This window comes from Marmota marmota, unplaced genomic scaffold (genome assembly GCF_001458135.2).
Source record: "Marmota marmota marmota unplaced genomic scaffold, marMar, whole genome shotgun sequence".
In the NCBI taxonomy this organism is placed as follows: Eukaryota; Metazoa; Chordata; class Mammalia; order Rodentia; family Sciuridae; genus Marmota; species Marmota marmota.
In genome coordinates this window covers 2,723,744-2,746,888 of record NW_025999842.1, presented here as the reverse complement: position 1 = coordinate 2,746,888, position 23,145 = coordinate 2,723,744, and the positions used below count along the sequence as shown (strand labels likewise).

Genomic DNA, 23,145 nt, shown 5'->3' with positions numbered 1-23,145 from the left:
TTAGTTTAATTTAGAAAGACAAAATTAAATAAAAATTATAAATTAGGAAATTTTAAATGGAGCAATTACATACACAGGAAAATTAGGGTTTTTGGGGTTCTAATTAGTTATATATGATAGCAGAATGTATTTCAGTTCATTGTACACAAATAGAGCACATTTTTTATTTTTATTCTTTTCAGTTGTACATGAGAGTAGAGTATATTTGACTTATTTATACAAACATGAATTGCATCTTATTTTAATTAGGATTCTAGTCTTGTGGTTGTCTATGCTGTAGAGATTCACTGTGGTGTATTCATATCTATTCACAGGAAACTTATGTCCCAATCATTCAACTGTCTTTCCTATTCCTGTCTTCCTTCATTCCCTATGTTGAGTCTACTCAACTTTCATTCTGCCCCTCTTCCCTTGTTGTGTGTTAGCATCCATATATCAAAGGGGAACATTTGACCTTTGTTTTTTGGGGATTGGCTTATTTCACTTAGCATGTTAGTCTCCAGATACATCCATTTTCTGGCAAATGTCAAATTCCTTTGTTATAGTTCAATAATATTCCATTCTCTATCTATACAACATTTTCTTTATCCATTCATCCATTGTAAGGCACCTATGTTGGTTTTATGGTTTAGCTATTGTGAATTGTGCTGCTATAAACATTGATGTGGCTACATCACTATCGTATGCTGATTTTAAGTCCTTTGGGTATAGACCAAGGAGTGGGATAACTGGGTCAAGTGGTGTTTCCATTCCAAGTTTTCTGAGGAATCTTCATACTGCTTTTCAGATTGATTGCTCCAATTTGCAGTCCCCCCAGCAATGTATGAGTGAAAATTTCTTCCCACATCCACGCCAACATTTATTGTTGCTTGTATTCTTTATAATTGCCATTCAGACTGGAGTGAGATGAAATCTTAGAGTAGTTTTGATTTGCATTTCTGTAATTACTAGAGATGTTGAACATTTTTTCATATATTTGTTGATAGATTGTATTTCTTCTTCTGTGAAGTGTCTGTTCAGTCCCTTTTCCCATTTATTAAGTGGGTCATTTGTTTTTATGGTGTAAAGTTTTTTGAGTTCTTTATATATCCTAGAGATTAGTTTTTGCTCTATCTGAGGTACAGGTGGTAAAGATTTTCTCCTGTTCTGTAGATTCTCTATTTAGGCTCTTGAGTGTTTCCTTTGCTGTGAAGAAGATTTTTTAGTTTGATATCATCCCATTTATTGATTTTTGATTTTACTTCTTGAGCTTTAGGAGTCTTATTGAGGAATTCAGTTCCTAAACTGACATGATGGAGATTTGGACCTATACTTTCTTCTAGTAGATGTAGGTTCTCTGGTCTAATGTGTAGGTCTTTGGTGCACTTTCAGTTGAGTTTTGTGCAGGGTGAAAGGTAGGGGTTCAATTTCATTCTGCTACATATGGATTTCCAGTTTTCCCAGCACCATTTGATGAAGAGGCTATGTCTTCTCCAATATATGTTTAGGGTGCCTTTGTCTGGTATGAGATAACTGTATTTATGGGGGTTTATCTCCTTGTCTTCTATTATATTCCATTGGTCTTCATGTCTGTTTTTGTGCCAATACTATGCCATTTTTAATACCATAGCTCTGTAGTATCAGTTAAAGTCTGGTATTGTGGTGCCTCCTGCTTCACTGTTTTCACTAAGGATTGCTTTGCCTCTTCTGGGTCACTTATGTTTCCAAATGAATTTCATGACTGCTTTTTCTATTTCTATGAAGAACATCATTGAAATCTAATGGGAATGGAAAATCTGTATAGCACTTTTGGTACTATGGTCATTTTGATAATGTTACTTCTGCCTATCTGGGAATATGGGAAATATTTCCATCTTCTAATGTCTTCTTCAATTTCTTTCTTAAGTGTTTTGTAGTTTTCATTATAGACGTCTTTCACCTCTTTCATTAGATTGATTCCCAAGTATTTTCTTTCTTTTTTTTTTGGAGACTATTGTGAATGGGATCGTTTTCCTAATTTCTGATTCATCATTGGTGTATAGGTACACAGTTGATTTATGGGCAATAATTTTGTATCCTGCTGATTTTTGCTGAATTTATTTATGAGTTCTTGAAGTTTTCTGATGGAGTTTTTGAGTCTTCTAAATGTAGATCATGTCCTGGGCAAATAGGGATAGTTTGAGATCTTCTTTTCCTATTCAGATGCCTTTAATTTATTTCTTTTGCCTAATTGCTCTGACTAGATTTTCAAGGACTATGTTGAATAGAAGTGGTGAAAGGGGGCATATCCCTCTTGTTCCAGTTTTTAGAGGGAATGCTTTCTGTTTTTATCCACTTACAATGATGTTGGCCTTGGGTTTAGCATGTATAGCTTTTACAATGTTGAGGTGGGTTCCTATTATTCCTAGTTTTTATAGTGTTTTGAAGATAAGTGAATGCTGTTATTTTGTGAAATGCTTTTTCTGCATCTATTGAGATAATCATCTGATTCTTGTTTTTAAGTCTATTAATGTGATGAATTACATTTATTGATTTCTATATGTTGAACCAACCTTGCATCTCTGGGATAAACCCTACTTGATCATGGTGCACTGTCTTATTAATATTTTTGTATGCAATTTGCCAGTATTTTATTAAGAATATTTGTACCTATGTTCTTTAGGGAGATTGGTTTTCTTTCCTTGATGTTTCATTCTCTGGTTTTGGAATCAGGGTGATATTGGCTAATAGAATGAGTTTGGAAGGGTTCCCTCTTTTTCCATTTCATGGAATAATTTGCAGAGTATTGTGTATGTTCCTTCTGGAAGTCTCTACTTAAGTCCAGAAAACCCAACATGTGTGACTGCTCCTAGTACCTCTTTACTAAGTGAAAATCTGGCTGTCCTTGACAACATAATCTGTAACTTCCCCCCTCCAGGGATGTTTAAAATTCATGATATATAAAACATGTAGAAAAAGGCACAAAGCAAATCTTCCATAAGTGCTATTAGCATCGTCATCATCTTTATTTTTCCTGCTTGTATCAGAGCAAGCAAACATTGCTGGGGAAGATCACACAACAGAGATAATTGGTTTCTTTGAATTCAGGATTTCAGCCCTCAAACTCCCTTGACCCTGCCTGGCAATCAGTGCTGCTCCCAGTGAAGCATGCTATACTCTCTCTTCCTGTCTACTACCCCCTTCACTCTAAGTCTCAGCTGATGATCTCAGCTCACACTTAATTGAAACAAAACAGATCAGCTTGCATTTCTCTAGTGCAGCTCACTCCTCTTTCTTCCTTTCTGTTTCTGTGATGGACATGGTCTTCTCTTGATCATACCCAGTCCTATTGGCTCTTTGCACTCCTTTTCTGATTCTTTCTGAGGACTCTACTCATCCCATGAATCCACTGTCCTATTAAATCATACTACCAATCAAATACCAAGAAGCTTCAATCACAACTCCTAACAAACACTCCCTCTATTCCTACTGTTCCAAGCCATGGTAAAGTTCGAACATAACATGATGCTATTTCCTTACCTTCTTCTCACTTTCAGTCCTTTCCTGTCTGATATTTGACCCCACACCTCTGCAGAGACCAGGATCATTCCTGATGAGGTCGATATCTCCACATACTCAGATTCAATGGTCCCTGTTTGGTCCATCTTATTTCTTTCACAATTAGCATTTGACCTAAGTGAACAATTCTCTCTTCTGGAAGAATTTTCCTATTTTACTTGTATGAATCCACAGTTCCTTGGTTTCATTTCTGATTTTTATATTCAGACGTCATCATTACATCTTAAAGTCTTAAATACTTGTAGAAAGTAGAAAATACTAGCATGCACTATAGAGCCAGACTTCTTGCATACAAATCCTGGCTCCACAACTTATTAGCTGTGTGACTTATTAGCAGATTACTTGACCTCTCTGTGTCTGTTTCTTTATGCATATTTTGAGGATAATAATGCATTAGTTATAGGGTTATTGTGAGAATTATAGTAAAAGATAGTGGCACATATTAGGTACCTAATAAATGTTAGCTATTGTTGTATCCTGGAGACTCTCAAACTGCTATCTTCTGCCAAGACCTTTCAACTAAGTTTTAGATGTATATGCAGATGCCTAACCAATAACTCACATGGATGATTGGTGGGATCTTCAAATTAAGCTACTCATAACAAAATTCAGAATCCCTGATTAATCCTGTCTCTCTCCTCAGTCTTCACACTCTCACTGAATGGCATTGTCATCATTCAGAAAAATATTATTTTTGAAATTGGAAGTATCTGTCAATACTTCTTAATAATCTGAAAGTAGAAAATTAAATTATAACTGGGCTGGAAAAAATAAAAAAAACACCATTGTAAGACTACTCTTAGACTAAGTAATTTTACCATCAACCAAAAAACTTGTTAAACTCTTATGAGACAAAACTGTACATGACGTGTGTGTGTGTGTGTGTGTGTGTGTATCTGGGTGTATGTTGGCATAAGTATGTTTGTGAGAAATTAGGAAAAAAGTAACATGTAGCACAGAAGTAAAAGGTCTAGTCTCATGACTTCTAGAGGAATGTTTTAAATTATATGGGCCACTAAAACACATAGCACCATGGAATCATACCCATCTTTCAAATACTTACAAAACAACCAAGTAATAGGTAAATATTTGTCATGTTTCATAACTATTTATGTCTTTATTTTATTTCAAGTATTTCTTCTACATGTTTTTATAACATTTTCTCTTAAGTGGTCATTTGTTTCCTGCAAAATTTAATTCTGGCCATGTATAATGACACATGCCTATAATTCCAGCAGCTCAGGAGTCTGAGGCTGAAGGATCACAAGTTGAAAGCCAGCCTCAGCAACTTGGTGAGATCCTAAACAACTTAGCAAGATTCTGTCTCAAAAAAAAAAAAAGGAAAAAAAAATAGAAAAGGGATGGGGATATGGCTCAGTGGTTGAGCACCCCTAGGTTCAATCCTTAGTTTAAAAAAAAAATTCAATTCTGGTGACCTATGCTTTAATGACTAGTTTTGCTTGCTTTCAGATTGATTTCAAATATAAACACATGTTCTATTACAGAATAGTTATTGGAGAGATGTTTTTGGTTCATAACGAAAATAAATACCCTGGAATTTCTTGATAATCTTTTTTGTTTTTGTTTCTGCTACCAGGGATTGAACCCAGGAGCACTCAACCACTCAGCCACACCCACTGAGTTGCTTAGCACTTTGCCATTGCTGAGGCTGGCTTTGAACTTGTGATCTTTCTGTCTCAGCATCCTGAGCTGCTGGGATTACAGGTGTGTGCCACCACACCTGGCTTCTTGAAAATCTTTTAGTGATTACTACAGCTACTTTACAGTCTCGTTGTTAAGCACATATGACATCTAGCTACTGGACTGAACAATTTTCATACATTACGTCATTCAAGCACCACATCAACTCTACCAGGTAGAAGTATGATTAAGTTCAAATACCAGATGCAGAAACTGGGCTAAATGAAGCTAAGTCATTTTCTCAAGGTCACAGAGCTAGTAAATGACAGAGCCCACATTCAGATTCATGTCCTCCTATCCCCAAAGCCCACTGGCCCTTCATCATTAGTTTAACTTAAATAGTGATTACAGAAGGAGTTTATTTGGTAGCATATTATAATGGTTTATTAAATGGCCTATTCTATTTATATTTTGTCTTTTTCCACTTGATGAGAAAAAAATTTTCAAAGATATTTTTGCATGAATAGCTTTATTAATTTTTTGCTCGCCGGATAAGAAACTTTATTACCTAATTCTCCATTATTTACCCAACCGTAACATTCAGCTTCCAAGTTCCAGCTAAGGGTTTATAAATCAGTTTTTGTTGTATTCACCATTTCTCTTAGTACTATGGTTTCATTGTGTGATGATCATTTGAAGGCTGCATTTACTGCAAAGGTAAGACTTTCCAAATATTAGCTCTTTAAAAAATTTAGTTCAATTTCCAGATCATGCTTTTGGGCTGCCAAAACAGCTCTGTGGCAACACTGAAAATGGATGATAAATAGGGAATGTTTAGATTGAGACTTGTGAAGCTGGACTGAAGCACTTATCTTTAGATCCAATTTTGGTGATGTATGTATTATGATTCCTGGCAAGAAAAAGCAGTTTCTAGTTGTTGAAAACTATTTTTTTTCTGAAGTAGATTCTCAAAGAGGTTCCCTAGGCAGCAATGAAAGAAGAATATTGAATTCTCTGACTCTGTCCCTGAAGAACTAATGGGCAGTGTCTTCAATAGCAGCTTTTCTGATGATGCAGAAAATGTCTTCATAGGGCTATTTCCACAATATCTACTCTCAATGAACATTTAAAGAATCATTTTACAATGCATTCATAAAGATATTCTTACAGGGAACGGATAAGATGTAGTTCAGGGAAGCAACTTTCTTATGACCAGATTGGGTCCAGAAGAGGACTGAGGCTATGGGGTTACAGGGATTTAACTAGATATTTAACTAGAAAATAAAAGAAATAAAATAAGATCAATCTCCAAAATAATTCAGATGTTTGAATCAACAGAGAAGTTCTTTTAAAACTATCCTAGATATTTTATGGGCTGGAAGAAAAATGTGTCATCATGAATGCACAGATGAGGATTCTCAGAAGAGAAATGGAAACTATAAAAGACAATTAAATGGAGACTATAAAATTGAAGATATATTATCTGAAATAAAAATATTTGAGCTGGAATGCTTACTATCAGATTGGAAATTGCAAAAGAAGGAGCCAGTTAACACAAAGAGAGATCAATATTACAGGAAAAAACTGAAAAACATTGACCGCCTTAGTGACTTTGGGGAAATATCAAATAGTCATGGTGTCAGTGTTCCAGGTAGAAAAATGAAGAGGAAAAGGATGGGGAAGAAAAGAATTTGAAGACACCATAGCCAAAATTTTCCCTAAACTGGTGAAAAACATAAAAGTCTAAGAAACTGAGCAAGTCTCAAGGATAATGCAAGAATACAATGTATGAAAATATAACCACATCTAGGAATATCATAGTCAAATTGCTGAATCCAGAGGTAAAAGAGAAAATCTTGAAGCAGCTTGAGAAAATATAAACATCACATAACAGATAATGAAAATGCATTCATTTGTCAATGCCCACGAGTACCACTATTTTCATAAACAAGGACAATCAGCAGACAATGCAGCTGCACAGTCTAAGTGCTCATAATAAAGAAGAAAACCCTGCTAATCCATGATTTTATATCTTGAGAAAATGCCTTTGAAAAGTGAAGGCAAAAATTAAATGTTTTGAGTTTAATATAAAACCAAGAGAATTCTTCACAGTGAACCTGAGCTATAAGAAATGCTGAAAGATGTTCTTGGGCCTGAAGAGAGATGATGCTATGTAGACACTTGGAATTAGAGAAAGAATTGAACAGCTCGAAAATAATGACCATTTAGATAAATATGAAGCAAAAGTATGTTTCCTTTATTTAAAAGACACAACTACTTCTGGTAAAAACTAGACCACACTAAATTGTGAGGCAAATAATATGAAAAATGGAAAGACAACATATAAAATTTGTTGGGATTCAGATTTATGAAGGAAATTTATGAGTTTAGAAACTTACATCAGAAAATAAAAATAGTTCTAACCATTTTATAATAAGTGATTTAAATTAAAGAATAAAAATGAATAAAATGAACAGATATACATGAAGAATATTAACAAAGAAAATATTAGTTCTTTGAAAAGATTAATAAAACTGATAAATGCTTAACAAGATTGAGTTAAAAAATAAAAGCAAAACCGAGAGATTATTTAAGTATCAATATTAAGAATGAAGGGATCCTGCAGACTTTTAAAAGATAAAAAGGGAAAATTATAAGCAAATTTATATCAAGAAACAAAGTAGTATAGAAGAAATTAACAAATTCCTTAAAAAAAACATAAATACCCAAACTGGCATAAGAAATCTTACTAGCCCTATTTGTTACTACCACCTCCCACAAAGAAAACCTCAAGCTGGATGAATTTATTCACAGATTGTACCAAGTGCTATATACCAATCTTATATAGCTCTTTCATAAAAGAGAATCACTTTGCTATTTGTTTTGGGGGTCAGCATAACTCTGACATCAAAATATAAAGAAATACCACACTCTGGAAAATTGCTATCTACTGTTCCTAAAGAACATAGATGCAGGGGTTGGGATTGTGGCTCAGTGGTAGAGCGCTTGCCTTGCATGTGTGAGGCACTGGGTTTGATCCTCAGCACCACATAAAAATAAATAAATAAATAATAAAGGTATAGTATCCATCAACAACTAAAAAAATATTAAAAAAAGAACATAGATATAAAAATCATTAATAAAATATTAGCGAACAAAAGAATATTGCATCATGACTAAGTAAGACTTATCCATGGACACTTAAGTTTGATTTAACATTTAAAAACCAGTGTAATTAATCATGCTGCCAGAAGTAAGGAGAAGCACCATGTGATTATGTTAATAAAACAAGCATTTGCAAAACTCAACACTCATTAATTATAAAACTTTCAGCAATTATGACACAAGAGCTTTGTCAGTCCAATAAAGAGTATCTATGGAACAAAGACTATAACTAGCATTATATTTAATGGTAGAAAACTCTGTTTTATCCTAGGATGAAAAATGAAGCAAGATTATTCATGTTTACCACTTCCGTTCAACCTCATCCTAGAGGTTCCATTCATTACAATAAGGCAAGAAAAAGAAATTAGAAAGCCAAAAGATTGTAACTGAAGATGTAAATTATCAGTATTTGTGGAGGACATGATTGTCTTTGTACTTATTTTTAAGAAGTTTCAAAGCAGCTGTAAGAAATAATGGTGAGTTTAGTAATTTCATAGATACAAATTGATTTATAAAAATAAAAATTATGAGCCAAGTGCCATGGTGCACACCTATAATCTCAGTGATTTGGAAAACTGAGGCAGGAGGATCTCAAGTTTAACGCCAACCTCAGCAACTTAGTGAGGCCCTAAGTAATTCAACAAGACCCTGTCTCTAATAAAATACAAAAAGGGGCTAAGGATGTGGCTCAGTGGTTAAATGCTTCTGGATTTAATACCCAGTAAACCCCCCCCCACCCAAAGTCTATTTACTAGGTGTAAATAGAACAAAATTACAACAAATTTTTACATTTAAATGATTATAAAATATTAAAATATTTTGGTATAAATTTGATAAAATATACAAAAGTCTTCTGTACTAAAATCCACAAAATGTTGCTGAAAGACATAGAGTCATTTGTACTCTATTACAGGTTAGAAGACTTAATTTGTTAATTTTTTCCTATTTACTCTGTTAGTTCCATGTAATACCAGTCATAGTAGCAACAGAGATTTTTATACAAATTAAGAATCTCATTATAAAATTCAATAATTTTTAGAAATAATGAAGGTGGAGGATTTAAACTGCCTTATGTCATATATTCAATAAAGAATCATTGTTTGAGAGAATCAGGTATTGACATAATGATAGACCAACAGGTTAATGGAAAATAGTCTGAAAATAGATGCACACATATATAGTCAGTCGATGTTTGATAAAAGTGCTAAAGCAATTGGGGAATGGATGGTATACCATTCATTCGCATAAAAGCCACACCTGTGAAATTTTTAGAAGAAAACATTGGAGATTATTTTTTGAAATTTGAGTTTGGTAAATAATTATTAGAGATTATTATGGTTTGGATGTGTGGTGTCTCCCTAAAACTCATATGTGACACAATGCAAGAACTATCAGAGGAGAAATGATTGGGTTAGGAGAGCCTTAACCTAATAAGTGAATTAATCCCCTGGTAGGATTAACTGAGTTACAACTGAGGGTGGATAGGGTGTGGCTGCAGAGGTGGGTCCCTGGGATGTATAAGTTTTGGGGTGTATATTTTGTATCTGGTGAGTGGAGTCTCTCTCTGCTTCCTGATCACCATGTGAGCCACTTCCCTCTTGCATACTCTTCCCCCAAGCTGTTCAGCTTCACCTAGTGTCTAAAGGAATGAAGCTGGCGGTTTATGGACTGAGACTTCTGAAACTATGAGCCCCCAAATAAACTTTTCCTCCTCTAAAATTGTTCTCGTCAGGTCTTTTCATTATAGCAGCAAAAAAGCTGACCAAAACAGAGATTATATATAAAATAATAAACATAACATTAGATGATTAATTGTATTTCTTCAAAATTAAAAGCATCGTCTCATCAAAGTACACTTAAGAAAATGAAAAGACAAATTAGATCAGTAGAAAGTATTTACAAAATATATAACTGACAAAGAACTTCTTTCCAAAATGTTTAATGAAATAATACATCATAATAATAAAACCACAACAAAAATGGGAAAATTTTTGAATAATTCATCAAGAAAGAGTTATCAAATGGCCACTAAGCTTATTGGAAAATGTGTTTGAAATCTTGGTCATTAGCAAAATGTAAACTAAAACTACAATAATGTAGTATAAAAGTATACAATTATAAAATATCCCATTTCACTTTGGTGAGGTCCTATGATAATAAAACAAGCTTTTGCAAAACTCAACACTTTTACTCCCAATTCCACTGGAGAGCCAGTGGAGTTGGGAGAAAAGTGACCTGTGTCACTTCTGGTCTGCCACAGACCATACTTTTCTTTTTTCTTGTGGTGTGAGGACTTGTAACCTTTGAGATGGTGGACAACAGTCATTCAACAGATTCCCTGAATGACCATGATGTTCAGAGTCTCCCCTCCAATCTATAACTGGGCATGGAAAGAAAGAAACTTTTGTTATTTTATTCTAATACAATTTTGGGATTATTCACTATAGCAGCCTAATCTAACCTGATATAATAGAATGGTTACAAAACATAATTTTTGATATATAGATTCCCTGGATTAAAAATTCCAACTCAGAGCACGTTATGATTTATTTATTTATTTTGGTAGGTATTCTGCTACATTGTTGATAGTTTGTGTAATTACCACCACATCCTCTTGAATAATGATCTTTCAATTGTAAATTTTGAATGTAGTCATAGATATGCAACCTGTGTATACATTGCAATTCTGACATGTTGACTGTTGTGTGACTGGGCCCATCAATTGTGACCTCAATGCCAGCCCTGACTTCTTACTTCTTATTGTGAAAATAGGTTACTGTACATGTTATATGTTCTGATAATATTATTTCACTAACTCTGAGAACTTCTCAAATAAATAATGAACTTCAAAGTTTATGATCTTTTAATAAGAAATCATACATCAATTTTGTATATTCTTTCCTAAGATTACAATTTTTCTCTAAATTGTGGGGTTCTATTTTATGTACTTCCCTTTTTTATTCTCTAGGGTAGTCATTTCTCACTAACATAATAAATATTACCCTGAAAAAAAGAAGAGCTACATCTTTCTAAGTTCTTAAATTATTGGCAAAAATTTATGTAAGTGGGAGTAAGTAGGGTCTAGTTTGTGAGTTGCCATATTTAGTGTAAAACAGAATGGAGAATTTTTGAATTTTAGAGGTTTTGTATGCTTCATATGTAGTCTATTTGTCTGAAAAATTGTTCAAAGTTGTTAAATTGTCCATAACAACTGAAATTTCCACTTTGACTTGCCAGAAATTAGGAGGGGGGAATGTTTTCCACTGAAGTCAAAGCTCATAACACTAAAAGAATCCTCAATAAAAAACTCTTTTTACATTTATCATATGATTTAATATGACAGAACATAATTACATGTAATTCCATTTCTCTTATTTATGTCATAATATATCATTTTGGGAGGAAAAGCCAACTTCTGATGTATTTGTGGTGCAGACCAATAGTTATTATGTAGCATCACAAGACTTCTTCTTTTCTAAGAATTTTGTAGTTTGAATCACCTATCTCTTAACTCCATAGCAGTCTAGACAGAATTCTGTCACAAAGCAAGATGCAAAACATGCCATGATCAGCCCCCCGATGGGAGCTCATGCTATATCTGTAGCTAAGCTGAAGTGGAAAGGCATAGTGCAGGTCCCATGAGTGGCAAAATAATTGCATATGTGCTAGGAAAGTTTATGTGCATGCCAAGGCATCTCGTGCAATCTGTTTTGGTTCTCAGATTCAGCATCTTAGCTGGAGAGATTGAAGATACCTTTTGAACAAAATCACAAGGAGGTTCCTGGCAGGAACATTTCCCCTCTTAACATCAAAGACATGCTCTTGAAAACTTTGGTATCACTGTCCTTTAGATCACTGAAGTTTTAACGTTATTTGGAACTTTGGGGAATGACAAGGGGACACTATTATTAATTATGCCAAGATATGTGCATAAACCTGGACTTTAAAAATCAAACTGGGATGTATGTGCACATTATCAAATTGAGTTTTAGAGGAATTACAGAGACACTTAAGCTTAATTTAACTCTACACCCTGATTTAATGTTTGGCACATCCAGAAAATTTCATAAAGATTATGTTAGCTGTGTGAATAACTAAAGCAAGGAGGGGATTATAATCTGTCACCTTTCTTGTTGAACACTAAAGGTTCCTGCCCTAAAACAAAATGAAACAAAACCCATGGCTTAAAAATAAGTAGGGCCATTTTAAGAAATATTTTGTGTCCTACTTAAGAAATCCAGTGCATAATTAAAAAAAAAAGACTATTTAAGGTAATTATTATTTTTATTTATTTTTCTATTTTTTTGTTATCAATGGACCTTTATTTTATTTATTTATTTATTTATGCGCATGCTGAGGATCGAACCCAGTGCCTCATCAGGACATAAGTTCTCTACCACTGAGCTACAATCCTAGCTCAAGTAATTATTATTTTTTTAAACAGAAGCAAGAGTGATTCTTGATTAACCAGGATATAGATGGTAAAGAACATTATGAATACCCAACCAATGAGTGGACTAAAACTAGTCAATCATGACATATAATAGGATGATTGTGAATTATTTGGTTAAAATTGTGTTTGATTTTTGAAATCATATTCACTATTCTATAGGTATTATTCAGTATGAAAATAATAGATACATAATAGTTCAGAAGCTTGAAGTATTATATAAAATCTTTGTTAAAAAAGGACCAAAAATCTCTTGAGAATGTCTGTTATCTAATTTTCCCACATGATTTCTACACTTTCCTTCCTTCCTTCCTTCCTTCCTTCCTTCCTTCCTTCCTTCCTTCCTTCCTTCCTTTCTCTCTCTCTCTCTTTTTTGGCCCAACCCCACAACAAAATAAGAGGTGAGTTGAGCAGAGGTGCACATATCTGTGCATGTTCTCTTCTCCCTTTCAGCTCTCATCAGACATCCCTAGGTTTGCAGTCACCAACCTCGGAGTCAATTACAGTCTTCTGTACTTCTGTTAAAAAAGGTCTCCCATTTGGTAGAGGATGAGTCCTTTTATCTTGGCAGTGAATACAATTGCTCTCTTTCACTGTAATGAATATAGAGCCTGACCTTAAAGGTGAACCTCCTAAGTCAGATCTCTGAGTGTGGAGGGGATATATGGACAAGGAGAGCAGGGAATGGAGGTGAGGGGATCCTTTCCTGGGAATGAGGCAGGAGTTGGGCCAGGGTACTATGGATAGTGTTATATAAGGTTTTTGGGGTTGCTTTCCCAGCAATCTCAGTTCACAGTATGCATGGTTGTTTTTTAACCATATGTAGTACTAACACATGCCCTGGAGACAGGATGAGCATATGCTTAGTTTCTTACTACAGCCATTCGTGCAGTATTCAGTCCATGACCCTCGGCCTCTGTGATATTTTATTATAATGGCAATGAACTCCTAACAGTTGGTAGGTATCTTTACCAGATTCTTGAAGGTGCTTAACTCAGAGGGAAAGTAGTAGGGAGGGTATAACTGAGCAAAAGATCCAGCACATGGAAACCCAAACTGTGGCAGGAGATTTGTAGGAGTTCATACTTCTGATTCTTGTTATCTTGGGAACGGTTAGTATAATTTGTACATGCCAGTGATATCACTGGGGCCCAGAGGCCAGGTTATGTATCCTATCTCTAAGATGGCCCCAATGATCCCTTCCTGCTTAAGTCAATGCTTGTCAGCGATCCCCACCCACATTGGTCTGTGTGACCAATCGAGCAGAATAGAAATTATGGCATGCCACTTCTGAGATTCTGACTTTGGCATCTCTCTGTATTTCCCATTACTTGCTTTATGGGAAGCCACATCTCAGACCATGAGGGCACCCAGACAACTCATGGAGACACAGAGACTATGTATGGCAAAGTATTTTAAGTATCCATAAAATCAGAATTTTAATTTCTATGGGGGGAGTGTACCAAGTATTGAACTCAGGGGCCCTTGACCATTGAGCCACATCTCCAGTCCTATTTTGTATTTTATTTAGAGACAGGATTTCACTTAGTTGCTTAGCACCTTGCTTTTGCTGAGTCTGGCTTTGAATTCACCATCCTCTTGCCTCAGCCTCCCAAGTGGCTGGGATGACAGGGTTGTGACATGGTGCCTGGTTAGAATTTTAATATTCTTGATGCTCTTCTTTCTTTTAGCTTAGCATCATCACATCCATATTTTTTAATAAGCTACTATAGATCAATAGTCTTTTCCAGATCACAAAATAAATGGCAGAAAGAGTTCCAAGTGGAGTAAACATGATTCATTGCAGAATTCCATCATCCATGATGGTGTGGCAGAGTGCGCATTGGCAGGGGCCATTGCTGCAGTGCCTAGGCCTCACCAGCAGAGAGAACAAGGGTCTAAGAGCATGGTCAAGCCTGAATCAACAACACTGTGTGAATATGGACACAGTCACTCAGAATCCATTGCTTTTAGATATGTTTTGCTACTTATATGGATGCAAACCTTATCACACTTCTGTAGGAGAGGCTGTCTGGTGATCTCTTTCTCATATATACCTCCTCTCCATCCATATGCATACTGAATTTATATCTATTCTTAGCACTAGATTAAACCACTTCTTTCCCAGGGCCTTTAGGATAACTCCCTTACTTTTCCACCTCATTTGGGACTTCCTTTGAGTAAATATTTCCCAAAGAGTAGGAAGAACTGCTGTGCGTGCAAAAATGTGTTTGTGGTAGCAAATATTCAACTAAAAATCAAGGGCAATGTCTCTATTTTCCTTGTTGCTTGAAGTTGAGAAATTCCTTTTCTTTCAATTCCAGAGCTTACTATAAATGAACCTTTCCCAAGATCCAGCTTTTCTGGAGAAACTGCTCTGTGCAACTCTTTGGATATGCATTTTGCTCTGTTGACAAATCATTTCTTCTAAAAATTTTTCCTAACAGGTCTGAGCTGTTAGAAGAGAAACAGAACTGAAAGCATCTTATCTCTTTTCTCATGATCCCAAATGCATTTAAAAACAACACAACAAAAAAATCAGATTAAAGCAAAATAAATCCAAAAATGTGTTCTGCTTCTACATCTGAATCTTACTTTGATTTGAATTAAAAAAAAAAAAAAAACTCAATAGAGAGAGGAGTGTTAAAACAAGCAAACAATTCACACAAAACAACCACAGACTCACATACTTGAATCTCACCCCAGTGAGTCAAAACATGTTTTTGGTGTCCTAAAGTAGTAAATGATTTCAGTGTTTTTTTTTTTTATTTAAAAACAGGCTGGTCTATAAAAGCTATAATTGAGAAAAGGATTACAGTTTGCTCCTTGATCTTCATAGCTACATATGCACATAAATACTACTACAAGCAGAGTCATGTTTGCATGAAATGACATTATTATAATGTATTTAAATCTAGGAGAGCTAATCAGTAACAGAGAAATTATTGTAGTTGACCAATTTTATTATTATTTTTCTTGTGTCAGTGAAAATGGGGAACATTTTTATTGAAAGAATAACCTCAAGTAAAATAACATAGCAGGATGATGACTGTAGGAAGAAAAGACTGAGCAGGAGATTAGAGGTATTTGGGGAAAAGGTAGGAAAAATGGAAGACAAGACCATACATAAAGTTATTTTAGATATAATTTAGAGTTGGAATTGAAGTAGTAACAATTACTTATTGATTATCTGATTTAATGCTCAATTTTATGTAGTCTTCCATATTATCATCTCAGTTTTTTAAATTAGATACTATTCTTTTTATTTTTATAGACAAGAAGCAAAATTTCAGAGAGAACAAATAGTCATAAGTTACATGGCTGATTTGTGGCAGTATTTGAGTCTAGGTCCTTAACTTTATGATCCATGTCTTTCTACTTTGCCAAAAAAAGGGGAAGATTGAACCAGGAGCTAAAGGGCTGCCATATCAGGTGACCTCTAAGCTCCCTTCCAGATTTTACTTTCTACTCAAAACTTACATGTATATTTTCTTTTATTTTTTGAGATTATTTAATTAATAATCACATCAATTTAAAGCTGTAAGGGACAATAGTATAAGCACTGACAGTATTTTAAGGGATCTCATTCAAAGAGAAAACCAATACTATAATAAAATTCTGTTTCAAAGATAATTTAATGTCATGTTTAACATGATAAATTGAGAATTGCAAGATTTAAAAACTTGCAATTTTCGTGAGTTACAGATAGACTTAAAAATATTTCCTTTGTATGTTTGCTTGCTGTTGGAATGAAAATTAGTACAGCCATTATGGAAAACTATATGGACTTTCCTCAGAAAATTAAAAATAGAACTAACACATAATCCAGTAATTTCATTCCTGAGTATATATCTAAAGGAAATGAAATCTGTATGTTGAAGAGACATTGGCAGTTCCATTTCCATGTCCATCGCTGCCAATTTCACAATAGTCAAGAAGTGGAAATAACCTAAGTGTCCATCAACTGATGAATAGATGAAAAAATGTGGCACATATACACAATGGAAAACTATTCAGTTGTATAAAAGAATGAAATTCTGCCATTTGTGGTAACACGGATGGAACCAGAAATCATTATGTTAAGTGAAATAAGCCAGGCAGAGAAAGATAAGCATTTCATGATACCACCCATATGTGGAAACTGGGGGTGGACTGGTGGTTACCTGAAGCCAGGAAGAGCAGGGGGAGGGATGGATGGAGAAAGGTTGATCAATGGGTATTAAGTTGTAGTTATATAGAAGCAACAAGCCAGATGTGCAATTGCATTGTAGGATGACTGTGATCAACCATAATGCACTATTCATTTCAAAAAAACTAGAAGAAAGGATTTATTTATAAAATTTTTTAATTATAAAGAAATGATAAGGGTTAGAGAAAATAAATATGTTTAACCTGATTTAAACATCACAATACATACATGTGTGGAAATATTATGTTATGACATTAATATGCACCACTTTTATATTTTTATGTATCAGTTTAAAGTAAATTTAATTTAAAAAATTCTCCTTTTTAATAATTTTAATGCTGTTTCTCAAACTTGATAATAATAATAATTTTTTTTTGCTATGCATTGAGAACTGGTTTAAAATTTCGAAACATTTTTGAGAGCCTGGAAATTACTTTTCAAATACAAAACACTAAGTCACATTTTTGTTGAAAGAAGGCTTGTGTAAGCACATGTGATTTCACTTAGCCAGCCCTTCTACAGTGTTACTGGTGGGAGTGGGCAGGGAGACCCTTATGTGTAATATGAATGCTTGTGGCTAAGGCAGGGTGCATTGTTAGCATGGTTCTGGGTAGAAAATGGACACTGAACCCATGAGAACTTGTCCAAACTTCCCATTGCTTCAGTAATGTCTGTGATTTCTAATAACTGGTTTCTGCTTTAATCTATCATTTCAGCAGGAGTACATCCTGACTTTGTTGATTTATTGATTCACTTATCGCTGAGTTTATATATTGTGCCTTTTCCCCAAAGTTTTTTAGACCCTGGATAAGCTTCAGAAAAAAAGATTAGTCTTAAAACCACTCTTTGAATAACAAGCTTCATATAAAATGACGTAAAAAAAGGTTCATGTCATTTAGTTAACCACAGTCATCTGAAGATCAATTATGTGGTTCATTTTTGTGGAATTACATATGAGCATAAATACATTTATTTTAGCCCATATATGTATATGATGAAAAATTGCAAGTCCATTGCTGTGGATGCTGGAGGGCTGGAGGATTAATGCTCTTTAAACCACGAAATGGGTGTGTGCTTTTAGGCAATTTAATGAAACTCTCTGAGCCTTAAAATTTTCCTCTTGGGTTGCTTGAAAGTATGTGGAGTTGCAGCAGCACCAATCTCTTGTCCTCCCTCCTCTTTAACCCTCTTTAAATGCTGTGTACTTTTCCATTTCTCTTGTTTTTGATATCCCTGATATTTCTCTTTCTAGAATTCCTTCTTCTATTACCAGAATCCTACACAAAATTTCTTTTAAGAAAAGAAATATCCCCATGAGAAAACTGAAGTTGTATATGCATTATTGGAAGATGATAACAGAAATGCTTTCATTCAGTTATCATATACTTATTGAATAATTGCCCTGTGCCATACAATGAGCTGAAGATACAGTGGGAAATAAATCAAATGTAATCTGAAGGTTTACAACAAAAAGAAATGATAAGTGTTTAAGGAGACAAACTCTAACACCCTGATTTTATCATTACACGTTGTATTCATATATTGAATTATTACACTGTAACTCTTAAGTTTGTGAAATTATTATGTCAATAAAAATTGAAATAAAACCAATACAGGAAAAAGTATTTCAGTAAATACAAAACCATGAATATAGAGGAACAAACCACTAATAGCTATATATGGTATCAGAGTGATTTGAGAAAGGAGAAGGAAGATAGCAAGATTTTGTTGATTCAGAGAACTGGAGAATTCTACTGTTATAGTCAGATACTTGCTGGAAAGCTCCAGGGGCAATTCTGAGGACAGAACAGAAACTGGGAGAAAACTGTCAATCTTAAGTTAGTGCAGAGGTCTGTAGGAAATTCTAATGATGGTGGCAGTTTGGCAGCATAATTTTAGGCAGAGAAGCTATTAGGAATCACTCTGTAGCATAGTGATTTGATTGTATGTTTCTAAAATTTTAAGGACAAAAGAGCTGCTGACTATCCTAACTTTATAGTATTCATGTGGTTGATGGTAGTATTAGTATTGTTGTTCTTGGACAACTTTATTTGCATGTGTGATTAAAAAAATAATTATGTTAGTGTTATGGAGAATAGATTTGTTGTTATGAGGGAAAGGAGGCATAGATATAAAATTGATAGGGCTAAGTAAAAACCATATAATGTATTGAATTTTAATTTGAAGTATCAATGGTAAATCATGATATGACATGACCTATTTCATCTTGAAAAGGATTATATATTTACTGGCTTTGTCAATTGAAAGAATTTAGAAACAATATGCTTCCACATATCAATTCACTCATCTAACATTCAGATTTCATTCTTAAATCCTGTTTCCTCTAAAAGTAAAGATCCTTAGATGGAATACTTTACTTACTGGACAAGTTTATGTTTATGTCAGATGGGCTCAGAACCAATGTAAATGGGCTTATGCTGGCCAAAGATGGCACAATTTGTGCATCAACAAGGATAATAACCTCAATGGATTGAAATACATGAATACATCAAATACACTAAAATTCATAGCTTCAATGAAATGAAAAAATTATTGATAACCATTGGAGGATGTCAGGAATATAATGCATTATTTTGAAAATTAATAAATAAGGGAAGACAATCAAAAACTTATCCTTCTCCTTGTAGGATCCATGTCAAGTAACTAAACAGAGGACATTTCTTTCTTTTTGTGAGTATCCTAATTAATAAATTAGGAAAGAAAGAAATCAGAGTAGTAGTACTTTGCTGTTGCAATAAACAACCTTTGAACTAGGCAATACTCATAAATACCTACTTATATCATCATTATGTGCCTTCTAAATAAGTACAAAACATGGTCTATGAAGTTGTGTGTAGTTGGCTTTCCATCACTATAACAAAATACCCAAGATAACCAACTTATGAAGAGAAAAGGTTTATTCTGCCTCATAGTTTTGGAGGTTTCAATACCTGGTCAGTTGGCTCCATTGCCTTTGGACCTGTAGCAAGGCAAAGAGGTCCCTTACATGATAATGCCTACACCATGACAGAGAGCATGTATCAAAGCAAAGCTGCTCATCTCATGATGACTGCAGAGTGAAAGAGAAAAAAGCTGAGCATCCTACAATCTGCTCCAAAGGTATTCCTCCAATGGCATAAAACCTCCCACTAGGCCCCACTCTTAAAGGTTTCTATCACCTTCAAATAGTGCCACGCTGAGGACCAAGCCTTTAGAACACAAGGAACATTGGGGGATATTCTAGATCTGAAGCATGTGGTTTAGCTAAATAAACCACTTGAACCTGAATCTGTTCAAGCTTCAGTGTCTAACTATCAATTTTCAGGAAAAACAATGGAAAGAGAATCTCTAAATGATACCACATAGAGGCAATTTAAAGATTCAGAAAGTGGGAAACTTGAAAGAAATAAGTACTTAGTTTCTTTAGCAAAAATTTTACAAGGAATAAAAGAGAGATAGGGAGAGAAGTTATAAAAAAGCAATTAGAGACATATTAACAATGGCAATGTATAAATCTTATTTGGGTCTGGATTTGAACCTTTCAAAAAATAAATAAAAAGAAAAGAAAAAATTAGAAGATAACTACAGAAATTTGAATGCTGAATTGGTTCATATTGAAGAATTTTGGATAATCATCTTGGATGGGATGATAGTATTGTGGCTATGTTTTAAGTTGGTTGTCCTTATTTTTTAGGTAGCACAAATGGCATTATTTGTCTAGATTTTCTTCAAAATACTCAGGGGTGAGGGAAAATAGTTGAGCATAAAAAGAAGCAAGTTTGGCCAGGAGTAGGTAGTTGCTGAGCTGGGTAATAGGTGCATCAAGATTCCCTCTACTATTCTATTTTGTATAGACTTGAGATTTTCCATAGAAGTTAAGGACATATCTGTAACCATCTTCCAATTTTGAACAATGCCATTCGGTTCTCACACCATTCGTACCATCAGTACTTTGTGTACAACCTTTATTGTTTCTTTGCAAGCAGTTACCTGCATAGTGTTATTAAATTTCACAAAGAGGAGTTTGGTTTGGATCTTTGTTTAAACTTTGTGCTGAGGACTTGGTACAGTTACTTCATTCTTGAAATTTAAATCTGGAGAATTTTCTATTGTTATTTACCTGACAACTTCTTTCCTGTTTTCCCTGTTATCTATATTTGCAAAATTTATTTGCCACATATGAATTTCCTATAGTGAGTCTCCTTTATTTGTCATATTCTTTTAAATAATTCTAATCTCTTATTCTTTTAAATAATGTTTTCTGGGGAATTTAATTCTCCTGTCCTTCTATTGGACATTTTTCTTTCTCCATTTATATTTGTAATTTCTAAGAATTTTTTCTCACTTTTTGTCTTGTTCCATTTGCCCCTCAACAAATGCGGTAAGTTCTCGTACCTTTCAAAGATTATTTTTTCAATTTCATTTTGCTTTGAATTATATCTACTTTTTTGGAGTATTTTTTTTCTTAGGGTGACTGAGGTCACTATTTCACATTGGAGGTTTTCCAGTCAATCTCTGTCCACTCATGTTTGACAGTAAGGAACTAAAATTCAGGAAATTCATTGGGTCAAGAATATGGTTATTTCATTGTTAGACCTTTGAGTATCAGTTTTTGTAGGCATTTTCTTTTGAATCCACCAATCTCCTCCTTAAGAGTATAACCCTAGTCTTTACATTCTAAGAGCCAAAGAGTGGGAAGCAGGGGAGAAAAACAAACATCTCTGTTCCCAATATTAATTTTCATTAAATCCACCTGATTTTTGCATGCATATTTCCCTACATTTCCTTCTGGAACTTTTCAAATACATAGTCCCCATGTTGCACAATCCTCAGAGATCAGTTCTCCCACTAGGTTAGATAAAATAATACAGAACCTTGATAATATCTTTGTGACTTTTAACCAGTCCTAAGATTGCTAGTCCAACACTCTCTATCTTAAGATGTACCCTAGATCCTCTAACTCCTGAACTTTCCAGACCAGGAATAGGAAATAACTTTCAACATTGGATTCAATTGATAATGTGTCTTTCCACAACTGTGTTGATGTAGATATTTGGGCCAGCTTCATGATATGATAGTTTAGGGATTGTGGACATGGTAAAATGCTGAGACAGGGTTTCAAAAATTCCTGGAAAGTAAACAGTGATTCTATGATACCAATTGAAAAGCTGAGCAATTTGATGTTAATTTACATGGATTGTCAAGAATTTTATGAAATGAAATACATGAATACGATTATTTGCGACTTTCCCCCTCTTGGGCAAAGGTTTCCTGGAGTATTAAAATCATGTGCATAAGAGATTTGAAGAGTAATGTTATATTATTAAAGACAGCAAGCCAAGTGGGCTTAGATGTTTTTTTTTTCTCACTAATAATATTAAAATTAGAAGAATTCAAAGGCTATTCCAGGAATCTGTCAAAAAACATTGATTCTTACTGTCATGTATAACTAAAAAGAACAAGTAAAAAAATATTGATTCTTGCTTGGATTAAGCAGGATTGTTTTGGTTATGCTGCAGCAAGCATTCTCAGATCTCAGCAGTTTAACATGTCTTATCTATGCTGCATTCCCTTGGTGGCTGTGGGAGGCCCAGCTTGGCTGTCAGAGGAGTCACCATCTTTCATTTGTATCCTCTGACACTCATGGTGGTTAATGAGTGAGAAATCTTGTACCTACAATTCAATGTCAGGACTGAAGGACACCACTTCTGTTTATTGTCTTTCAGTTGGATCTAGCCTGCCTGATCATTAGATGCAGGGAAATGTGTTTTTCCACATACTGAGGATGTATAGGTAAGTCAGTGAGTCTATCACATATCTTTAGAAACAGCTGAAGATTAACAGTACCACAATAGAATAAACTTTTTAAAGTATTTTTACATTTCTTAAGTATTGGGCTCTGTTTTTTATTGGTGTTCTATTCCACGGATTGCTGTTCATATTAAAATTCCAGTTTTGGGTTTTATAGGCAACATTCTAAGAACAATTTGCTTTCTTTTGATCTCACATTGAAGAAGACACAAGGATGATGAAGTTGTTATTTGTTTTTAGCAATGTTGCCCTTATTAGGTTTAGGACTGAAATATTTTGCATTACCTAGCAAGGTAAGACCTGAAAAGAAACTTTATATAAAGAAACTTTATATATCATGGAGTATCTAAAC

At 34.3% G+C, this 23,145-nt stretch overlaps 1 long non-coding RNA gene across 1 annotated transcript in view; it reads left to right on the top strand.

Annotated features, from left to right (window-relative positions):
* The window catches only part of LOC125610372, a 93,761-nt gene extending 70,986 nt beyond the window's left edge, over positions 1–22,775 (top strand). Inside the window, exon 3 of the long non-coding RNA XR_007341219.1 lies at positions 22,709–22,775. This is a non-coding gene — a long non-coding RNA (uncharacterized LOC125610372). The remainder of the gene's footprint in view (positions 1–22,708) is intronic.
* The last annotated feature ends 370 nt before the right edge of the window (positions 22,776–23,145 follow it).